Source organism: Bufo bufo, chromosome 5 (genome assembly GCF_905171765.1).
Source record: "Bufo bufo chromosome 5, aBufBuf1.1, whole genome shotgun sequence".
Classification (NCBI taxonomy): Eukaryota; Metazoa; Chordata; class Amphibia; order Anura; family Bufonidae; genus Bufo; species Bufo bufo.
Window position 1 is genome coordinate 294,373,869 of NC_053393.1, and position 23,367 is coordinate 294,397,235.

Consider the following 23,367-nt stretch of genomic DNA (forward strand, 5'->3'; position numbering starts at 1 on the left):
CAGAACCCTGACCCCGGGGGAACAAAAGCTGCTGAAAGACACCCTCTGGGAATTTCAGGAGGCCTTCTCAAGACATGATGAGGACTTTGGGTGTGCTACTGCCATCGAACATGAAATCCCAACCGGCAATGCTGCACCGATCAGGGAACGCTACCGGCAGATCCCACCTAAGATGTATCAGGAGGTGAAAGATATGGTGGCCAGCATGTTGGAGAACCGGGTGATCCAGGAGAGTCAAAATCCGTGGGCTGCTCCAGTAGTCTTGGTGCGGAAGAAAGACGGGAGTCTCCGGTTCTGCTTGGATTATCGGAAGCTGAATGCTCAGACCGTCCGGGATGCCTACCCCCTTCCACGGATTGAAGAGTCATTATCAGCCCTAAGCCAAGCTAAATTCTTCTCAACTCTTGACTTGGCTAGTGGGTACTGGCAGGTGCCGGTGGCCAAGAAGGACAAAGCCAAGACGGCCTTCATTCTACCAATGGGACTCTACGAGTCTCAATGCTCCGGGGACATTCCAGGGATTGATGGAACACTGTCTGGGGGATCTCAATTTCGAATCAGTGTTGATATACCTGGATGACATAGTAGTGTTCGGGGCTTCCTTTAAAGATCACCTCCAGAAGCTGTGGCAAGTCTTGGGACGGCTACGAGACCATGGGCTCAAGATCAAGCCAAAGAAATGCCAGCTGTTCCGACAGCAGATGGAGTACTTAGGACTAGGGATGAGCGAACCCAAAGTATAGTTCGGGTTCGTACCGAATTTTGGGGTGTTCGTGACATGGACCCGAACCCGAACATTTACATAAAAGTTCGGGTTCGGTGTTCGGCGCTTTCTTGGCGCTTTTTGAAAGGCTGCAAAGCAGCCAATCTACAAGCGTCATACTACTTGCCCCAAGAGGCCATCACAGCCATGCCTACTATTGGCATGGCTGTGATTGGCCAGTGCAGCATGTGACCCAGCCTCTATTTAAGCTGGAGTCACGTAGCGCCGCAAGTCACTCTGCTCTGATCAGTGTAGTGAGAGGATGCAGCTGCTGTTAGGGCGAAATTAGGCAGGGATTAACTCAGCAAAAACACTTAATGAAGTGATCGATCTACAGCTGTGAATCATTCAACTTCTGCTAGTTAATTGCTCACAGTTTTTAGGCTGCCCAGAGCATTTTTCTGTCACTTTTTTCTTGTGGTGCGCCAGCACAAGCTGCCACCAAGTCCATTTAACCTCCAATAGTAGTTTTTTTTTGTGCTATATCCTACATCAGGGGCTTGGCTGTGCTTATTGTCACCCCTAGAAACTCAAGATAAAATTTTCTATATTTTATTGAGGGGTGAAATTCACTTGCAAAAATAGCAATTCCCTAAATCTGGTGTTCCAGCTGTGGCTAGCCAAGTGTAATACTGTCTGCTGTCTGGCAAAGGATATCTTTTTTTCTGGGGTGAAATTCAATTGCCAAAATGGCAACACCCTAAATCTGGTGTTCCAGCTATGGCTGGACAAGTTTTTTAAGTATCCGTCAAAGCATAGTTTTTGTTCTGGGTTCAAATTCAATTCCCAAAATAGCAATACCCTAAATCAGTGGTTTCTGCTGTTGCAGGCCAAGTTTAAATCTGTTAAATTACAATTGCTGAAAGCATAAGCCTTTAAATTTGCACGCACTATTGTGCATCTCACATAGTGTATTTCTGTCCGTAAAAGGGTATATTACATTAAAGGTGCAAATTCAAGTGCTGATAGGGTCATCCTCAAACAGCTCATGTCGCTTGCTGTCCCACAGTACGTCGATCCCAGCCACCAATACTTCTCCAAGAGAGCCGTGCCTTCCCTGCACAACCAAGTATCCGATAAAATCAAGTGTGCACTGCGCAATGCCATCTGTGGCAAGGTCCACCTAAATACATGGACCAGTAAGCACGGCCAGGGACGCTATATTTCCCTTACTGCACACTGGGTAAATGTAGTGGCGGCTGGGCCCCAGGCGGAGAGCTTTTTGGCGCACGTCCTTCCGCCGCCAAGAATCACAGGGCAACATTCTTTGCCTCCTGTAGCCTCCTCCTCCTACTCGGCTTCCTCCTCCTCTTCTTCCACCTGCTCATCCAGTCAGCCACACACCTTCACCACCAACTTCAGCACAGCCCGGGGTAAACGTCAGCAGGCCGTTCTGAAACTCATATGTTTGGGGGACAGGCCCCACACCGCACAGGAGTTGTGGCGGGGTACAGAACAACAGACCGACGAGTTGTTGCTGCCGGTGAGCCTCAAGCCCGGCCTGGTGGTGTGCGATAATGGGCGAAATCTCGTTGCAGCTCTGGGACTAGCCGGTTTGACGCACATCCCTTGCCTGGCGCATGTGCTGAATTTGGTGGTGCAGAAGTTCATTCACAACTACCCCGACATGTCAGAGCTGCTGCATAAAGTGCGGGCCATCTGTGCGCGCTTTCGGTGTTCACATCCTGCCGCTGCTCGCCTGTCTGCGCTACAGCGTAACTTCGGCCTTCCCGCTCACCGCCTCATATGCGACGTGCCCACCAGGTGGAACTCCACCTTGCACATGCTGGACAGACTGTGCGAGCAGCAGCAGGCCATAGTGGAGTTTCAGCTGTAGCACGCACGGGTGAGTCGCACTGCGGAACAGCACCGCTTCATCACCAATGACTGGGCCTCCATGCGAGACCTCTGTGCCCTGTTGCGCTGTTTCGAGTACTCCACCAACATGGCCAGTGGCGGAGACGCCGTTATCAGCGTTACAATACCATTTCTATGTCTCCTTGAGAAAACACTTAGGGCGATGATGGAAGAGGAGGTGGCTCAGGAGGAGGAGGAAGAGGGGTAATTTTTAGCACTTTCAGGCCAGTCTCTTAGAAGTGACTCAGAGGGAGGTTTTTTGCAACAGCAGAGGCCAGGTACAAAGGTGGCCAGACAGGGCCCACTACTAGGGGACGAGGAGGACGAGGATGAGGAGTATGAGGATGAAGCAAGTTCACAGCGGGGTGGCACCCAACGCAGCTCAGGCCCATCACTAGTGCATGGCTGGGGGGAAACGGAGGACGATGACAATACGCCTCCCACAGTGGACAGCTTGTCCTTACCTCTGGGCAGCCTGGCACACATGAGCGACTACATGCTGCAGTGCCTGCGCAACGACAGCAGAGTTGCCCACATTTTAACGTGTGCGGACTACTGGGTTGCCACCCTGCTGGATCCCCGGTACAAAGACAATGTGCCCCCCTTACTTCCTGCACTAAAGCGTGATAGAAAAATGCGCGAGTACAAGCGCACGTTGGTAGACGCGCTACTGAGAGCATTCCCAAATGTCACAGGGGAACAAGTGGAAGCCCAAGGCGAAGGCAGAGGAGGAGCAAGAGGTCGCCAACGCAGCTGTGTCACTGCCAGCTCCTCTGAGGGCAGGGTTAGCATGGCAGAGATGTGGAAAAGTTTTGTCACCATGCCACAGCTAACTGCACCACCACCTGATACGGAACGTGGTAGCAGGAGGCAACATTTCACTAACATGGTGGAACAGTACGTGTGCACACCCCTCCACGTACTGACTGATGGTTTGGCCCCATTCAACTTCTAGGTCTTCAAATTGTCCACGTGGCCAGAGCTAGCCTTTTATGCCTTGGAGGTGCTGGCCTGCCCGGCGGCCAGCGTTTTGTCTGAACGTGTATTCAGCACGGCAGGGGGCGTCATTACAGACAAACACAGCCGCCTGTCCGCAGCCAATGTGGACAAGCTGACGTTTATAAAAATGAACCAGGCATGGATCCCACAGGACCTGTCCATCCCTTGTGCAAATTAGACATTTATAACTACCTCCCCTTAACAATATATTCTTGTACTCCAGGGCACTTCTTCATTCAATCCTCTTTTTTTAATTTTACCATTATATTGCGGGGCAACCCAAAGTTGAATAAACCTCTCCTCCGTCTGGGTGCCAGGGGCCTAAATATCGTAAACTGGCCTGTTCCAATGGTGGGTGACATGAAGCCTGATTCTCTGCTATGGGACCTCTCTCCTCTGTCTGTGTGCCGGGGCCTAAATATCTGACAGTGGCCTGTATCAGTAGTGGGTGACATGAAGCCTGATTCTCTGCTATGACATGAAGCTTGATTCTCTGCTATGGGACCTCTCTCCTCTGTCTGGGTGCCGGGGCCTAAATATCTGACAGTGGCCTGTTCCAGTGGTGGGTGACATGAAGCCTGATTCTCTGCTATGGGACCTCTCTCCTCTGTCTGGGTGCCGGGGCCTAAATATCTGACAGTGGCCTGTTCCAGTGGTGGGTGACATGAAGCCTGATTCTGTGCTATGACATGAAGCCTGATTCTCTGCTATGGGACCTCTCTCCTCTGTCTGGGTGCCGGGGCCTAAATATATGACAGTGGCCTGTTCCAGTGGTGGGTGACATGAAGCCTGATTCTCTGCTATGACATGAAGCCTGATTCTCTGCTATGGGACCTCTCTCCTCTGTCTGGGTGCCGGGGCCTAAATATATGACAGTGGCCTGTTCCAGTGGTGGGTGACATGAAGCCTGATTCTCTGCTATGACATGAAGCCTGATTCTCTGCTATGGGACCTCTCTCCTCTGTCTGGGTGCCGGGGCCTAAATATCTGACAGTGGCCTGTTCCAGTGGTGGGTGACATGAAGCCTGATTCTCTGCTATGACATGAAGCCTGATTCTCTGCTATGGGACCTCTCTCCTCTGTCTGGGTGCCGGGGCCTAAATATCTCACAGTGGCCTGTTCCAGTGGTGGGTGACATGAAGCCTGATTCTCTGCTATGGGAACTCTTTTTATTAGAAAAATACAAAACTTTACAGACGATAAAACAAACAAAACAGCTTCTCAGCTGGCCCAGCCTCACTCATACTCACATTCATACCAATACCCTATAAAACTATATACAGGGAGTGCAGAATTATTAGGCAAATTAGTATTTTGACCACATCATCCTCTTTATGCATGTTGTCTTACTCCAAGCTGTATAGGCTCGAAAGCCTACTACCAATTAAACATATTAGGTGATGTGCATCTCTGTAATGAGAAGGGGTGTGGTCTAATGACATCAACACCCTATATCAGGTGTGCATAATTATTAGGCAACTTCCTTTCCTTTGGCAAAATGGGTCAAAAGAAGGACTTGACAGGCTCAGAAAAGTCAAAAATAGTGAGATATCTTGCAGAGGGATGCAGCACTCTTAAAATTGCAAAGCTTCTGAAGCGTGATCATCGAACAATCAAGCGTTTCATTCAAAATAGTCAACAGCGTCGCAAGAAGCGTGTGGAAAAACCAAGGCGCAAAATAACTGCCCATGAACTGAGAAAAGTTAAGCGTGCAGCTGCCAAGATGCCACTTGCCACCAGTTTGGCCATATTTCAGAGCTGCAACATCACTGGAGTGCCCAAAAGCACAAGGTGTGCAATACTCAGAGACATGGCCAAGGTAAGAAAGGCTGAAAGACGACCACCACTGAACAAGACACACAAGCTGAAACGTCAAGACTGGGCCAAGAAATATCTCAAGACTGATTTTTCTAAGGTTTTATGGACTGATGAAATGAGAGTGAGTCTTGATGGGCCAGATGGATGGGCCCGTGGCTGGATTGGTAAAGGGCAGAGAGCTCCAGTCCGACTCAGACGCCAGCAAGGTGGAGGTGGAGTACTGGTTTGGGCTGGTATCATCAAAGATGAGCTTGTGGGGCCTTTTCGGGTTGAGGATGGAGTCAAGCTCAACTCCCAGTCCTACTGCCAGTTTCTGGAAGACACCTTCTTCAAGCAGTGGTACAGGAAGAAGTCTGCATCCTTCAAGAAAAACATGATTTTCATGCAGGACAATGCTCCATCACACGCGTCCAAGTACTCCACAGCGTGGCTGGCAAGAAAGGGTATAAAAGAAGAAAGTCTAATGACATGGCCTCCTTGTTCACCTGATCTGAACCCCATTGAGAACCTGTGGTCCATCATCAAATGTGAGATTTACAAGGAGGGAAAACAGTACACCTCTCTGAACAGTGTCTGGGAGGCTGTGGTTGCTGCTGCACGCAATGTTGATGGTGAACAGATCAAAACACTGACAGAATCCATGGATGGCAGGCTTTTGAGTGTCCTTGCAAAGGTGGCTATATTGGTCACTGATTTGTTTTTGTTTTGTTTTTGAATGTCAGAAATGTATATTTGTGAATGTTGAGATGTTATATTGGTTTCACTGGTAAAAATAAATAATTGAAATGGGTATATATTTGTTTTTTGTTAAGTTGCCTAATAATTATGCACAGTAATAGTCACCTGCACACACAGATATCCCCCTAAAATAGCTAAAACTAAAAACAAACTAAAAACTACTTCCAAAAATATTCAGCTTTGATATTAATGAGTTTTTTGGGTTCATTGAGAACATGGTTGTTGTTCAATAATAAAATTAATCCTCAAAAATACAACTTGCCTAATAATTCTGCACTCCCTGTACAAACTATATACAAATGCTAAAAAAAAAGAGAAATGAAACTTACTTAGCCGGTACAGATGTAAAACCCAAAAGAAAAACTTGACTACTCGTCCTTAAACACAAATAAGACTAATAAAACAATAACAATAATAATAATAATAATACAAAACAAACAAAATATATATATATTTTTTTTTATATATTACCTTTTTACTAATATAACACATAAAGCAAAACAAACCTTTCTACCTCCCTAATCTAACCCTAACCCCCACTACCTACTCCATCACCCTTCACCCATCACCCAAGGCTGACCTCCGCCTCACGTCTCTTTCGTGTCCCCATAGTCCGAGGCCAGCCCTACCTCCACCACCCACATCTAGCCCCTCACCCCATGTCCTCCCATGTCCGCATAGTCCAGGGCTAGATGCAGGCCTCCCCACTTCAAAACACACATAAAAGCACAAATAAAAGACCCCTTCCCTCACCCACCCAACCTAGCTAGCCCCAACTCATTCTATCCTAATAAACAACATAACTATTTAACACACATTGCAAAACATTCTAATATACAGAACTACCCGAAGGCCCAAGCTCGGTCTCTGTAAGCCTTTCTTCAAAGCTCAACATCCCACAAAACCAAAATCTACGGTGAAAGCATCAGCCCACCACCAGGAAACATATGACTAGGCTAGGGTACGCTAAAAGCAAAGCCTCTCCAGAGGAGAGAGGCCCTACTGGTACCCAGTCTCTCATACTTCAAAGAACGCACCTTCACCAGGTCACCCAGAATGTTCCTACATACCTCGTCCACTGGGAGGACTTTCTGCTGCGTTGAAACTAATCACCGTGCATTCCACGTGTAGAACCTAACCACTATACTGACTAAAAAACATGTGCACAAGTCTCTTCTACCAATGTCTCTGAGCACTCCATAAGCCCACTCCGCGTAGGAGAGGCTGGCTAGCCTAGGCCAGCCAATGGAAGCTCCCACCCGTTGGTATACCTCTGTATTAAAGGGACACTGAAGCAGGAAGTGATCCATACTTTCCAGTATGGAGCCACACTCATCCCGGGGGCAACCCCTTTCATCAACCCCTTTCCTGTACTTCAAATTGTCCCTCACATACAGCCTCCCGTGAAAGCAGCGCCAAGCCAAGTCCCAAAACTTCAAGGGGATCCTTGCAGAATTTAGCAACTGTAACCCCTTGTCTAGATTCCGGCTTGGGCAATCCCTGAGGGCCAGGGGCTTCTGGAAGTGGGACAACAAGACCCTCTCGTCAAGGGACCTCCTTGACAGAGTCCTGATCTCCCTCACCCCCAAACCCCACCGGCGGATCACCTTCAGAATCGGGGTGACGTAAGTCGGAAGATATCCGTGAGGCGTCCGTAAGTCCTTCACTTGCCCTCCTGTCTCCCATTCCTGGAAGAAAGGCCGAAACCACCCCCGGCAGGAGACTACCCACGGAGAAGCCCTCTCCCTCCAGAGGTTTGCCAGATTCGCTTTAACAAAGGTGTTTACAAGAATCACCACGGGGTTGACCATAGATAACCCCCCTAGTCTCCTCGTGCGGTAAGTCACTTCTCTCTTGATCAGGTTCAGTCTATTCCCCCATAAGAGCTGGAAGAACAGACTTTAAATCTGAGTCCAGAGAGGCTCTGGCAAGATACACACACTACCCAAATAGATAAGCAAAGGGAGTAAGTAGGCCTTGATTAGGTTTACCCTTTCCCTGAGGGTCAAAGACCAACCCTTCCACTGGTCGACCTTTTGAGTGGCGATCTTAAGCCTGTCGTCCCAATTTTGAGTGGGATAATCCCCATGGCCAAAATGGATGCCTAGGACTTTGGCTGACGATTTGGGCCCTGGGAGGGTGTCCGAGAGATCAAAAACTGGATCACTGCCTCCCAGCCAGAGACTCTCACACTTATCCCGATTGATCATGGACCCGGATGCCTCCGAGTAGCGATCCACTTCAGACATCACGTACTCCGCCTTCCCTCTCGAGGATACGAAAATAGTGACATCGTCAGCGTACACTACTACTCTCAGAGTGGCTTCCGGCGCTGCCCAATCCATCCCGACTGCCGCCAACGGTCCACGATCGATCCGCTTAAGAAAGGGATCAATCGCGAACACGTATAAAAGCGGGCTCAAAGGACAACCCTGGCAGACGCCAGACCCAAACTCAAAAGAGCAGCCAGACCAACCGTTCACAAGCGGGAAACTCTCTGCCCCTGCATACAAGATTTTTAACCAATCGACCAACCCCCCCGGCAGGCCATACTTCAGAAGGACCGACCAGAGGTACTCATGGTTCACCCGATCAAACGCCTTTGCTTGATCTAAGGACAGCATGTACCCCCTCCAGTAGCCTGCTCTACTCTGCTCCACTGCCTCTCGGACACCGAGTACAGCACTAAAAGTGCTACGGCCTGGAACCGAGCAATGCTGAGCCACTGAAAGGAGTTGGGGTGCAAATTTTACCAGCCTATTAAAAAGTATCTTGGCCAGAATCTTTCTGTCCGTATTAAGAAGTGCTATGGGACGCCAGTTCTCAATACGGCTCGGATCTTTACCCTTTGATAGAAGGATCAGAGCTGACCTCCTCATTGACCGAGGCAGAGTGCCCGAGGATAAACACTCATTGAATACCTCAGTCAAGAGGGGACATAAAGAGTCCTTAAAGGTTTTATAAAACTCGGATGTTAAGCCATCCGGGCCTGGCGACTTATTCAGAGCTAAACCTTCCACCGCCAGGATAACTTCCTCCTTCCTGATCTCTTCTACCAAACCGTCAAAAGAGAGGTAAGCTCCTGACTCAGGGGTGACCCCAGCCAGGAAAGCCGACATCCTGTCCTGATCCAGATCCCTCCTCCCCAAGAGGCACGAGTAAAAGGATCTAACGACTTCCAGGATCCCTGATCTGGACCTGCTCAGAGATCCCGTACTATCGACCAGTCCTGTTATTAACTTACTCTTCACTGACATCTTACAATTTCTGTAGGGGTCGGGTGAGCGGTACCTCCCGAAGTCCCTCTCAAAAACTAAAGATGTGTGCCTATCATACTAGCACCTCTTGAGCAAAGATTTCACCCTGGAGATATCCTCACGGCTACCACCTGTCGGAGTTTCCTCCTCAGACCCTGATACAGGCGGTACCTGTCCAGGGACCTGAAGCTCGAGAGCCGGAAGAACTTTGCAGCTCGATCTTTGAATATTCCCCACCACTCTGACTTAGTATCACAGAGATCCAGTAAAGGTACCTGACTCTGAAGGAAGTCCTCAAAGGATTGTCTCACCTCTGCTTCCTCCAAGACACCTGAATTCAGCTTCCAATAACCTCTTCCCATTTGGGGGGATTCTGAAATATTCAGAGAAAACATAATCAAACAGTGATCAGAGAATTCCACCTCCACAACCCTTAAGGGCGTAAAGGTAGCCTCCTCTTTCAAATAAAACCTATCTATTCTAGACCTGATCCGACTACCTCTATAGAAAGTGAAACCCCCGTGGCCTGGGGTATGCCTAATGTGGACATCCTCCAGGCGAGCCTCACTAGCTACTCTATTCAGAAAAATACTATCATTTGTGATCGGATCGGCTAGCAGATGATAAGCTCTAACTTTAGCAGTGGGGGTGTGGCGGAACTGCTTATGTGAGGATAGCCTAAAGGGGGCCACCTCAGGAGGATATGGGAGTTGAGGGCTGTGGGTGGGAGGGTGAACTGAGCTGAAGAACGCGTCGTTTAGGAGCTCACTGCTCCCACCTTTTGTAGCTGCTGCTGGCGCCTCCCCTCACACAAATGCGGCGTCTGCCGCGCCTATACTTGTGATCGGATCGGCTAGCAGATAATAAGCCCTAACCTTAGCAGTGGGGGTGTGGCGGAACTGCTTATGTGAGGATAGCCTAAAGGGGCTAAAAATGACGCGTGAGACCCGGATGGTACAAAGGACTCATGTTACGGACTTACAGTAATAACTTCTGGAAAGCACTAGACATTTCGGAGCGTGGATTAGGAATGTATCTGGTATAGCATGAGGACTGCCAACGACCTAGTTTCTTTATAATGTGCGCCGGGGTGCCATTTTTTTAAGCTGCGGAAGCCTATCCTAAATGAATGCTCCGTGATTGACCGCGGATTTACCTTCAGCTTGGAGAGGAGGATCCTTACATGGTTTAGAAAAACTTGAATACTGAGGGGCACGGAGCCAAGAGCTAGTAGGGGAGACCGAGCTGGGGCCTGTATGATGGTGTCAGACAATTCCCGTAGGACCGCTACCGGGCACCAGGTATTCCCGGTGGGGAAATATCTCACTTGTACGATTTCCCCCGGCCGCGCCGTCTTCGAATGCTGTAGGGAGAGTGAGAATGAGGAACCCACCTGAACGAGATGTCCCTTCTGGAGGTAACCAGGGGAGGAGCCTGAGCATGTGAATTCGCCTGGGCGTAGGAAACCGTAGAAGCTGAGATATATCGCTGTCTTGATGAGTAGACTGATATGGTGTCCGAAAGGCTCGTTGTCTAGCATGTGAGACAGGGATTTGAACATTTCCCCTGTGATGGGTTCCCGTGACGCCTTGGGTCTGACCGTTGTACATATAATCCCCTTAAGGATGGCTTTGATGGGGTGTGCCAAAAATAACGATGGTCTGTCAGGGTACATGCTGTACCAGAAATGCTGGATGCCGGTTAGGTATAATTTGATTGTGCTATGGGACAATTTGAGAGTCTTGTGGCAGTATGCTATGAATGCTAGGATGTAAGACACATGGTCTAGGTGAGATTGTGGAAATAGGCGTTTGAACGTGATGAAATGTCCCCAGGCCGTGTTGTAATTCCTCTGCGTGTTTTTGGACAATGACTGATTAATGAGTGACCTAGCCACTTCCAAGTAATGCCTCAATCCATGTGGAGGAGGTTGTAAGCTGGTGTTGGAGTCGGGCATGGGTCTGCGTCTGGAGAAACCTGGAAGAAAGACTGCATGTTAAGTCTTGACAAGGCATCTGCGGCCAAATTCGCCTTCCCGGCAATGTGCGCGACTTCATAGTTAAAATGATGTTGTAATGCCAACCACACAAAGCGCCTTAGGAATGCCATGACCTGCCCGGATGCTGATCTCCCTTTGCTGACCAGATCGACCACTACCATGTTATTGGAAATGAATAGTACCGTCTTGTTGGACCAATGACTACCCCAGCCCTGGTCTGCTGCGACTATGGGGTAAATCTCGAATAGAGGTGATGACCCTGAAAACCCCGGGATGCAGGATACCTCTGCCGGCCATGCGCTAGCTATCCAGTGCCCACCATAAATTGCCGCAAACCCAACCGATGATGGGGCGTCTGTGTGTACGACAGGAGAGTTGTTGGAGACCATGGGTATGAATAATGAGACCCCGTTCCAGTGTGTCAAGAATTGATCCCACATTACCAGATCTGCCTTGGCCTGGTGATCGAGATGAACGATCGAATTTTGATCTGCTGCCTCGGGCAACAAGCGAATGAGTCTGGAGATGAATGATCTGCCCTGGGGGATGATCCTCATGGCAAAATTGAGCATCCCTAAGACACTTTGCAGATTGACCCTGGACGTGACCCCCCCTTGGAGCAAGGTGCGCACCGCAGCTCTGATCCTTGACAGCTTGTCTACTGGTAGACTGGCCTGACCGGAAGCGGTGTCTAGCTGGATCCCTAAAAAGGTGATCCTGGTGCTGGGCCCGTCCGTTTTGTCATCAGCCACAGGTACGTGAAGTTCCCTGAAAACCCGTATCAGAGTATTGTGGTCAACAGGTGATCGGGAAGGGGGTTTGATCAGCAGGAAATCGTCTAAGTAATGTATGACGTGGCATGCATGGAATTTGTGCTGCAAGATCCAGTGCAGGCACTTGGCGAATTGATCAAAAAGCCATGGACTAGATCTAGACCCAAATGTTAACTTGTTGACAAAATAATAACTACCCTCCCATTTGACTCTGTGCCATTGCCATAACTGAGGTGATATAGGAAGGAGCTTAAAGGCATCCGTGATGTCAGCTTTGGATAGCCATGCTTGTTTACCTAAGGACAGATGACCTGGATAGCTTTGTCTATGGAGGAATATTTCATTGAAAATTCATCAGCTGGAATGAGCGAGTTGAGACTAGGCGTGGATAAAGAATGGGGCGCTGACAAGTCATAAATCAGTCTATTTTTATTAGAAAACTTCCCAGTGACTACCCCTATGGGGTTGATCCTGAAGGTTTCGAACGGGGGTTTGATGAATGGACCAATGAGGTATCCCTTGCCTAGCTCGGCCTGAATCAGCTGCGATACCACCTCGGGGTTGTTTAAGGCAGATTGCAGGTTCCTACATTCGAATGAAGCCTGGGGAATAGCAACCCGTCCCGTGTGAAACCCTGATGAACATCCACCAATTACAAATTTGCCCCATGCTATGTCTGGATGACCCGACAGGTGACGCGCAAGCATATCAATATTTACAACGCTTAGTCATGCGGGGTTGTGCCCTTTCTGTGGGCAAGCAATGCGGGGGTGTGTCCTGAAGCAATTCGCGCAAAGATGCAACAGGCGACACTGATTGTAGAAGCAGCTCCCTGCATTAAAATTGTTGCAGATCTGCGACTTCCCCAAATATCTGATGGGCCGACCTAACTTGTCCACCCCCGTGGCTGTTTTGGACTGAAATGCATCCTCTGAGTTTTTTGTGGTAGGAAAGTCTAGCCGCGCGCTGGCATTGGTACACCATTCTTCTGAATGGGAATAAGACCCGCAATTGACACATGCCGGCGATTTCAGCCCGGTAAAGTGTCGACAGAACAGCTCAGTGTCCACGACTGCCCAATCTACAGTATGCTGGAACTGGGTAAGTAAAGCGGCCGCTTTGGCGGAGAACGAGCGATGATATTCATAAAAGGCGGTGCCCCCGTACTTGTGACCAAGGTCCACCACCTTATAGAGGTATAGATCTAACTCTTCTCTGCGTGTTGCGGACACTGAGCATATGACGTCTCTATATAAGCTGAAAGCGAGAACAAATTCGGTGACACTGAGCTTCCTGTTCAACCGGTTGTCTCTCGATTTCAATATGACAGACACTTCGCCGCATGCGATCGTTTTGTTGTCTGGTACTTCGTGGGTGTCTATTAGTAATGAGGCTAAGTTAATGTCCTTACCCTCTAGAATGTCTTTCCTCAGATTAGCAGGAATGAAGTGAGATGGGGATATGCTGGGGAAATTGGGCGGGGTATGGACGCCCGTGCCGGCGGAAGTAGATGGAACCACCGGACCCTGACTGTCATCAGTGGGATTGGATGCCCTCCTTTCAACGACCTCAAGTCTGGCCTGAAAGCTGGACATGGACGAGGCCATGTTATTGATGGCTGCGTGCAGCTGACTGATAGAAGTTTGTATGGTGTTCATGGTGACCACATCTTGGCTGGGGCCCGAATCCGCCTGTAGGAGACGAAACAGTTCGGCCTTCCTGGCCGATGCGGGAAAAGGGATGCCTCTTCGCAGGAGTTATGCTGCTAGTTTCGGAATGGTACAGGATCTGAGGGAATGGGAGTGATCCCTATCAGACAGTAGATCAAGACTTCTCTGGGAATCGACCGTGCTTTGGCTCCTTTGATCCTGTGATGGTTCCATCTAAAACATTGTGAGACATGAAGGCCCTGTTGCCCGAATGTAGCCCTCATGCATGCACTAGTGTGCCCGGGAACTAATCACCTGTGACGTTCTACCAATTGTGCGCCCGAACTAAGTGGTGACATGGAATGCAATGCGTGCACCTTTGCCCTGGAACATAGTGAGTGGGGTGACCCAGGTATCAACTGAAATGGATGCGACGTGACATGAATTGATGCATGAACTGATGGTATGGCGTTTTTAAAAAAAATTTATTATATTTTTTTTTTATGCGCCTGTAGTCGTGACAGGACTTAAGCTGAGTCCTTGGACGTGAAGGACCGTGTTTGCCTGTGGACGTGACAGGACTTAAATCGTGTCCAAGATCGTGTGGGACTGACGTTTGCCTGCAGACGTGACAGGACTTAAATCGTGTCCTGAGCGCGTGAAGGACTAATGGTGCCTGAAGACGTGACAGGGCTTGATTTTCGGATCCGAAGGCGTGACGGATCTGCGCGCTTGCAGATGACAGACGGAGATATCAGCCTGCTAAGTGATGGTGATGCTGAACTTGCGCCCCTGTGAAGAGGGGGTACCGATGTTTGGTATATAATACCTGAAGCCGTGCTGCCCCCCTACGGAAATGACCCCTATGTGGAACTATCATGCAACAGGGTAATGTCACCATCGCCGACATTTCTCTCTGCCTCCCCTGTCTTGGGGCCTTGTGACAGTATTAAAGTCCCCACCAAAAACCACCTGCCGGCTTGTAAAAAGGAAAGGCTTAATCCTCATAAAGAGGCATTTCCTGTCCCACCTTGACTGGGGCCCGTAGATATTGATCAGGCGCAGTTCCTGTCCCCTCATGAGGACGTCCAAGATCAAACACCTCCCCATTTCTAATTCAATTACTCGTCGGCATTCTACCGGTGCGGTAAAAAGGACCGCCACTCCACTATACGGCTCAGCCGCAAGAGACCAGTAGGAGGGCCCTGGTCTCCACTCCCTCTTGGCTTTATAAATCGCTGCCAAATCTGGCAGCCTGGTCTCTTGCAAAAACAAAATGTCAGCTTCAACACGGCTGAGAAAATCGAAGGTCGCCAAAGTCAGCAGAGCGGGTACCACCATAAAGAGTAGTTAAATTAGACGGCCTTCTTCCCATCCTTCTCCCCGGGGCTGCCTTCTAGAGCAGCACGACCTCTCTTGAGGGAGATAGTGGTATCCATCTCTGCCACCACCACCTCCCTCTGCGCACCGCTCCTGGCTTTCTCAGTCTCAGGGCCCGATTTTGCCACCCCTCCTGAGGACCTTGCATCCCCACCAGAGGGGGGCGCGGGGCCCCCTGAAGGCTCTCCCTCCTTCGCCCCCGGCCCCTCAACTTCAAACCCCTCCTCAGCAGAGGAGGCAGAGGTCTCATCCAAGATGAGGTACCGGTTGGAGAGCTCCAGAGGGGAGCCGGTTACACCTTCCTTGGCAACTTTGGTCGGGCTAGATCGTTTTTTAGTACGCCGTTTCCGTCTACTTTGGGACTCTGCCCCACTACCCTCTGCAGAACTTTCGTAGTGCGAAGACAGAGTCTCTTCGGCCCGATCCAGTCTCTCAATCTCCTCCTACAGCTCGCTGCCCCCTAGGGTCTCGGATTCAGGAGGGGCAGTCGTTTGGGAAGGAGCGGGCATCACCCCAAGACGGGGTTCTTCCCCCTCCCTCTCCGCCTGACGCCTCTCTCTCCGCCTCTGCCGGGACGGGTTGTTCCGGTTCCTCACGGACCCCTTAACTCCACTGCCTTTGCCAGTACCCGCCTCAGCCGAAGGGACCTCCCGGCCCGCTCCTGCATGAGCTCCCCACACAGGTTGCATCTAATCTCCTCACAAGATGCAGCTAGATGACCTGTCCCCCCACACAATGCGCACTTCTGCACTTGGCAGCTGGCGCTGAAGTGTGTGGGGCTGCCGCACTTGTGACAGAGCTTAGGCTGCCCCCTGTAGAAAACCAAGATCCTGTCTCGGCCGATAAAGGCAGATGATGGAATGTGGGAAACTGTACTGCCCAGACGCCTAAGCTTGATATTAAACGTCCAGGCACCCGACCAAATGCCAAACTCGTCCAGGTTTTTAGCTGGTATTCCCTGGACCTCTCCGTATCTACCCAGCCAGGTCATGATGTCAATACAAGAGAGCGACTCGTTACGGGTCAGCACGGTCACTCTCTTGACCTCATTCAGGCGGGTTATCGCTTTTGCAATGAACCCACGCCAGTCCGGCATGTTCTTCACCAGCTCATATCCGGACCAGAAGAGCTCAAGCCCCTCCGGACGGACAAAGCTGATGTCAAACTCCTTGGAGCCAAAAGGATGGATCAAGGCAAAGATGTCAGTAGCCTTGAAACCCATCCCAAGCAGGAGCTCCACCACCCTCTTTCTAGTAGGGCAAGCTTCATTGCTACTCCACTTGAGACAGACCACATTCCGTCTGGCTCCAGGGCCGGTTGTGGGTGAAGACCAGGTGGTCTCGCCCCCGTCCTGTTCTCGGAAGGTCCGAACGCCATGTCTGTTGAACCAGAATGAACAATCCACCTTCTTCCCCTCTACGGAAAAGGAGCTCTCCCCCTTTTTGAGGGCCTCCAGCAGTCGCCGCTGCAAGTCACCATTACCAGACCCTGAGAGCGAGAAAGCCAAAGAAGTCAGCCCCTCCCCCCCCCCACAGCCGCAGCCACACTGGCATAACTTCTGCCAGGTGTTACGGCCGCGGGAGGGGCAACCGAACTGCCCCCCCCCCCACTACACTAGTACCGGATACCACGTCGGATCCCTCCGGAAGGTGAACACCAGGAGCCGCAGCCTCCACTTTTTCAGCGACAGCCCGCCGACTCCCAGCATCCATCCCACCTTTGGGACCCAACGCAGCACCCTCACCAACACCCCTACCACCACCCTGCTCACATACACTCTCTCCCCCTGCTGGGACAGCTGGTGCAGCATATGTCATCACATTTCCTTTATTATCTTTATTACCTTTGTCTTTATTTTCCTTAACTTTATTATTAATTACTTTATTATTATTATTTACACAGACACTTTCATCGCCACCGGCCAAGCCCCCACCCCCTCCTACTGCCCTTAAGACCTGGGCACTGATGACCATGCTCCTCCCCTTTCCAGCACATAATTCAGCGCTGGAGTTGGAGGCAGAGACAGAGGGGGCGTGTCCAGTGGCGATGTACATCCCCACATGTTCCGGCGCAATAACACCTTTCTTAGCAGAGGACCGGAGCGCCGCAGACTTGTCTTTTCCGGCAGCTCCGGCTCCTGGTTCTTCAATGCGCAGGCGCTTGTTTACTGCGCCCGCGCATTTTTTCTCCACTCCGGGTGTGCGTCCAGAGGCACGTCCGGGCATCCCCCCCCCGCGCCACGCCAACATGCGCGCCGATAGGAGGATGCCCGGACACACCCCCAGACACACCCCCGGCCGCGCGCCCAACCCCGCCCACCGCCACCCCCCCTGATCCCGCACACTTACGGCTGCAGACAGAGACTCAGGGCCATCACCGTACTGTGTGGGAGGGACGGCGCCCCCACTACACCGCTCCAGCACCACCCTACACGCCGGAATGGCAGGCAGAGCAGCGGCCAGAGCGGTGGATGAAGCGGCAGGTGGAGCGGTGGGCGGGGCCTCCCGATCCTCCTGCCTGCCCCCTCCACTTTCAATAGGTAACCGCTGGCTCCTTCTCCGTGCCGGCACCTCTTCCCCGCCTCCGCAAGCAGGGACGGCGACCGGCGCCATTTTGGATCCCTTCATCTCCCCGCTCCTCCGCTCAGACACCACCACAGATGCCGAGCTGGGGAGTTTAGCGGGATACACGCCTGGTGTGGACTTTTCAGCCCCCACCAAGCGTGTATTAGATACATAGACGTAACGAATTTCCACTCTATCTGTGCTTTTCTCTTTTTTCTTTTTTTTCTTGCCGCAACATTCGTCCAGCAGATCGTCTCCAAAAGCAAAATTTTGAAAGTCCACTTTCGGTGATTCCGGCATCCTGATCTCCTTCAGTAGCCCACCGTCGTCCTCCTCACTGCCCTCCTCCTCCATGGCTGAGGCCTCATCTGGTAAAGGCAAGCACACCTGCTCTGGTGGGATGTCACTGTATGCTTCCTGCACCGGGGTCACAGGTGGGGGGGCCATTTCATGCTGTAAGGTTTGGGGACCTGCCAGGGGTGTTTGAGACTCGGAGCCCTCCAACTCGTCACTCTCACTCTCCACACCCCCGCATGGCTCACCTCTCCTCACGACCTCCTTTTCCCTGAATCGGTCCCCATTTTCCAGTTTCTCCCTGAAGGGGCCACTGCCTTCCAGCAGCTGCTGATGCCATCTCTGGGAGACCTCCAACTCCTCCTTCAATCCCCTAATTTTTTCATTTAGGGGGGGCCTCTTTATCTTTGCAGAAATAGTAGTTTTAGCTTTTAGCTCCTTCCTCAGGGCTCTGAGGTGCCGTCCCAGCTCATCATATTCACGCAGGTGGGCGGCCAAGCGAGAGCTGTAGGCAGAGGTATTTTCTCCCTCCCGCCGAGACCCCCAACCTACCTGGGACGACACCTCCCGGCCCTCCGCAGGCTGACTCCTTCCTCCTGGCGTCTTTGGGTCCTCAGGGGGGACTCGGCTGCCACTACCGCGTCCTGGTGTAGTTGCCCCCTCGCCGCCATCCTTCAGGGTCGGTCGCTAAGACCCCTTACTCCCCACCGACCCAAGCCGGGGAGCAGGGGGGTCCCTCCGAGATGCCATGGCCACAGGACCCCACCAGCTCCCTAGGGAGAGGCAGGGCCTGGGCTGGGGGAAAAGGTGTCACACTCCCCCGCAAGCCTGGAACTCCTCCTGGGGATCAGATGGTAGGAAACTCCCCGGAGAAGCCTGTGCTGTGGAGGTTCAGGAGCTGCTGCAGACACACCCTTTCACCTCAGCTGCAGACACCAGACACACCCAAGCCTGAATCTTTGCTATTGGACCTCTCTCCTCTGTCTGGGTGCCGGGGCCTAAATATCTGACAGTGGCCTGTTCCAGTGGTGGGTGACATAAAGCCTGATTCTCTGCTATGACATGAAGAATGATTCTCTGCTATGGGACCTCTCTCCTCTGTCTGGGTGCCGGGGCCTAAATATCTGACAGTGGCCTGTTCCAGTGGTGGGTGACATGAAGCCTGATTCTCTGCTATGACATGAAGCCTGATTCTCTGCTATGGGAACTCTTTTTATTATAAAATTTCAAAACACCAAAACATCAAAATATAAAAACAGAACAGCATTTCAGCTGACCCAGACTCACTCATACTCACATTCATACCTATACTCTATAAAAACTATATAAAAACTATATACGAAACCATATACAAATGCAAAAAAGAAATGAAAGAAAACTTAGCCGGTTCAGCTGTAAAACCCAAAACAAAAAGAAAACTTGACTACTCGTCAATAATAACGAAAACGCAAATAAGACTATTCTTGCCTATAAAACAAAATCAATAATAATAATAACAATAACAATTTTTTTTTTATACTAATATAACACATAAAGCAAAACCTATTTACCTCCCTAATCTAGCCATAACCTCCACTACCTACTCCATCACCCTTCACCCATCACCCAAGGCTGACCTCCGCCTCACGTCTCTCTCATGTCCGCATAGTCCGAGGCCAGCCCTACCTCCACCACCCGCATCTAGCCCCTCGCCCCATGTCCTCCCATGTCCGCATAGTCCAGGGCTAGATGCAGGCCTCCCACTTCAATACACACATAAAACACATAAAACACATAAGACCCCTTCCCTCACCCACCCAACCTAACTAGCCCCAACTCATTCTATCTTAATAAATAACATAAACAACATAACTATTTAACACACACTGCAAACTATTCTAAAATACAGAACTACCCGAAGGCCCAAGCTCGGTCTCTGTAAGCCTTTCTTCAAAGCTCAACATCTCACAAAACAAAAATCTACGGTGAAAGCATCAGCCCACCACCAGGGAACGTATGACTAGGCTAGGGTACGCTAAAAGCAAAGCCTCTCCAGAGGAGAGAGGCCCTACTGGTACCCAGTCTCTCATACTCCAAAGAATGCACCTTCACCAGGTCACCCAGAATGTTCCTACATACCTCGTCCACTGGGAGGACTTTCTGCTGCATTGAAACTAAGCACCACTATACTGACTAAAAAACATGTGCACAGGTCCCTTCTACCAATGTCTCTGAGCACTCCATAAGCCCACTCCACGTAAGAGAGGCTGGCTAGCCTAGGCCAGCCAATGGAAGCTCCCACCCGTTGGTATACCTCTGTATTAAAGGGACACTGAAGCAGGAAGTGATCCATACTTTCCAGTATGGAGCCACACTCCTCCCGGGGACAACCCCTTTCATCAGAGTTCCAGTACTTCAAGTTGTCCCTCACATACAGCCTCCCGTGAAAGCAGCGCCAAGTCAAGTCCCAAAACTTCAAGGGGATCCTTGCAGAATTTAGCAACTGTAACCCCTTGTCTAGATCCCGGCTTGGGCAATCCCTGAGGGCCAGGGGCTTCTGGAAGTGGGACAACAAGACCCCCTCGTCAAGGGACCTCCTTGACAGAGTCCTGATCTCCCTCACCTCCAAACCCCACCGGCGGATCACCTTCAGAATCGGGGTGACGTAAGTCGGAAGATATCCGTGAGGCGTCCGTAAGTCCTTCACTTGCCCTCCTGTCTCCCATTCCTGGAAGAAAGGCCGAAACCACCCCCGGCAGGAGACTACCCACGGAGAAGCCCTCTCCCTCCAGAGGTTTGCCAGATTCGTTTTAACAAAGGTGTTTACAAGAAACACCACGGGGTTGACCATAGATAACCCACCTAGTCTCCTCGTGCGGTAAGTCACTTCTCTCTTGATCAGGTTCAGTCTATTCCCCCATAAGAGCTGGAAAAACAGACTATAAGTGTGAGTCGAGAGAGGCTCTGGCAAGATACACACACTACCCAAATAGATAAGCAAAGGGAGTAAGTAGGTCTTGATCAGGTTTACCCTTTCCCTAAGGGTCAAAGACCAACCCTTCCACTGGTCGACCTTCTGAGCGACGATCTTAAGCCTGTCGTCCCAATTTTGAGTGGGATAATCCCCATGGCCAAAATGGATGCCTAGGACTTTGGCTGACGACTTGGGCCCTGGGAGGGTGTCCGAGGGATCAAAAACTGGATCACCCCCTCCCAGCCAGAGACTCTCACACTTATCCCGATTGATCATGGACCCGGATGCCTCCGAGTAGCGATCCACTTCAGACATCACGTACTCCGCCTCCCCTCTCGAGGATACGAAAATGGTGACATCGTCAGCGTACGCTACTACCCTCAGAGTGGCTTCCGGCGCCGCCCGATCCATCCCGGCTCCCGCCAACGGTCCACGATTAATCCGCTTAAGAAAAGGATCAATCGTGAACACGAATAAAAGCGGGCTCAAAGGACAACCCTGGCGGACGCCAGACCCAACCTCAAAAGAGCAGCCAGACCAACCGTTCACAAGCGGGAAACTCTCTGCCCCTGCATACAAGATCTTTAACCAATCGACAAACCCCCCCGACAGGCCATACTTCAGAAGGACCGACCAGAGGTACTCATGGTTCACCCGATCAAACGCCTTTGCTTAATCTAGGGACAGCATGTACCCCCTCCAGTAGCCTGCTCTACTCTGCTCCACTGCCTCTCGGACACCGAGTACAGCACTAAAAGTGCTGCGGCCTGGAACCGAGCAATGCTGAGCCACTGAAAGGAGTTGGGGTGCAAATTTTACCAGCCTATTAAAAAGTATCTTGGCCAGAATCTTTCTGTCCGTATTAAGAAGTGCTATGGGACGCCAGTTCTCAATACGGCTCGGATCTTTACCCTTTGATAGAAGGATCAGAGCTGACCTCCTCATTGACAGAGGCAGAGTGCCCCAGGATAAACACTCATTGAATACCTCAGTCAAGAGGGGACATAAAGAGTCCTTAAAGGTCTTATAAAACTCGGATGTTAAGCCATCCGGGCCTGGCGACTTCTTCAGAGCTAACCCTTCCACCGCCAGGATAACTTCCTCCTTCCTGATTTCTTCTACCAAACCGTCAAAAGAGAGGTGAGCTCCTGACTCAGGGGTGACCCCAGCCAGGAAAGCCGACATCCTGTCCCGATCCAGATCCCTCCTCCCCAAGAGGCACGAGTAAAAGGATCTAACGACTTCCAGGATCCCTGATCTGGATCTGCTCAGAGATCCCGTACTATCGACCAGTCCTGTTATTAACTTACTCTTCACTGACATCTTACAATTTCTGTAGGGGTCGGGAGAGCGGTACCTCCCGAAGTCCCTCTCAAAAACTAAAGATGTGTGCCTATCATACTGGCACCTCTTGAGCAAAGATTTCACCCTGGAGATATCCTCGCGACTACCACCAGTTGAGACCAGATGCTCGAGTTTCCTCCTCAGACCCTGATACAGGCGGTACCTGTCCAGGGACCTGAGGCTCGAGAGCCGGCGGAAGAACTTTGCAGCCCGATCTTTGAATATCTCCCACCACTCTGACTTAGTATCACAGAGATCCAGTAAAGGTACCTGACTCTGAAGGAAGTCCTCAAAGGATTGTCTCACCTCTGCTTCCTCCAAGACACCCGAATTCAGCTTCCAATAACCCCTTCCCATTTGGGGGGATTCTGAAATATTCAGAGAAAACATAATCAAACAGTGATCGGAGAATTCCACCTCCACAACCCTTAAGGGCAAAAAGGTAGCCTCCTCCTTCAAATAAAACCTATCTATTCTAGACCTGATCTGACTACCTCTATAGAAAGTGAAACCCCCGTGGCCTGGGGTATGCCTAATGTGGACATCCTCCAGACGAGCCTCACTAGCTACTCTATTCATAAAAATACTATCATAAGTAGGGATGAGCGAACCCGAACTGTATAGTTCGGGTTCGTACCGAATTTTGGGGTGTCCGTGACACGGACCCGAACCCGAACATTTTCGTAAAAGTCCGGGTTCGGGTTCGGTGTTCGGCGCTTTCTTGGCGCTTTTTGAAAGGCTGCAAAGCAGCCAATCAACAAGCGTCATACTACTTGCCGCAAGAGGCCATCACAGCCTTGCCTACTATTGGCATGGCTGTGATTGGCCAGTGCAGCATGTGACCCAGCCTCTATATAAGCTTGGGTCACGTAGTGCTGCACGTCACTTTGCTGATACAAGCGTAGGGAGAGGTTGCTGCTGCGACGTTAGGGCGAGATTAGGCATATTAACTCCTCCAAAAGACTTAATTCAGTGATCG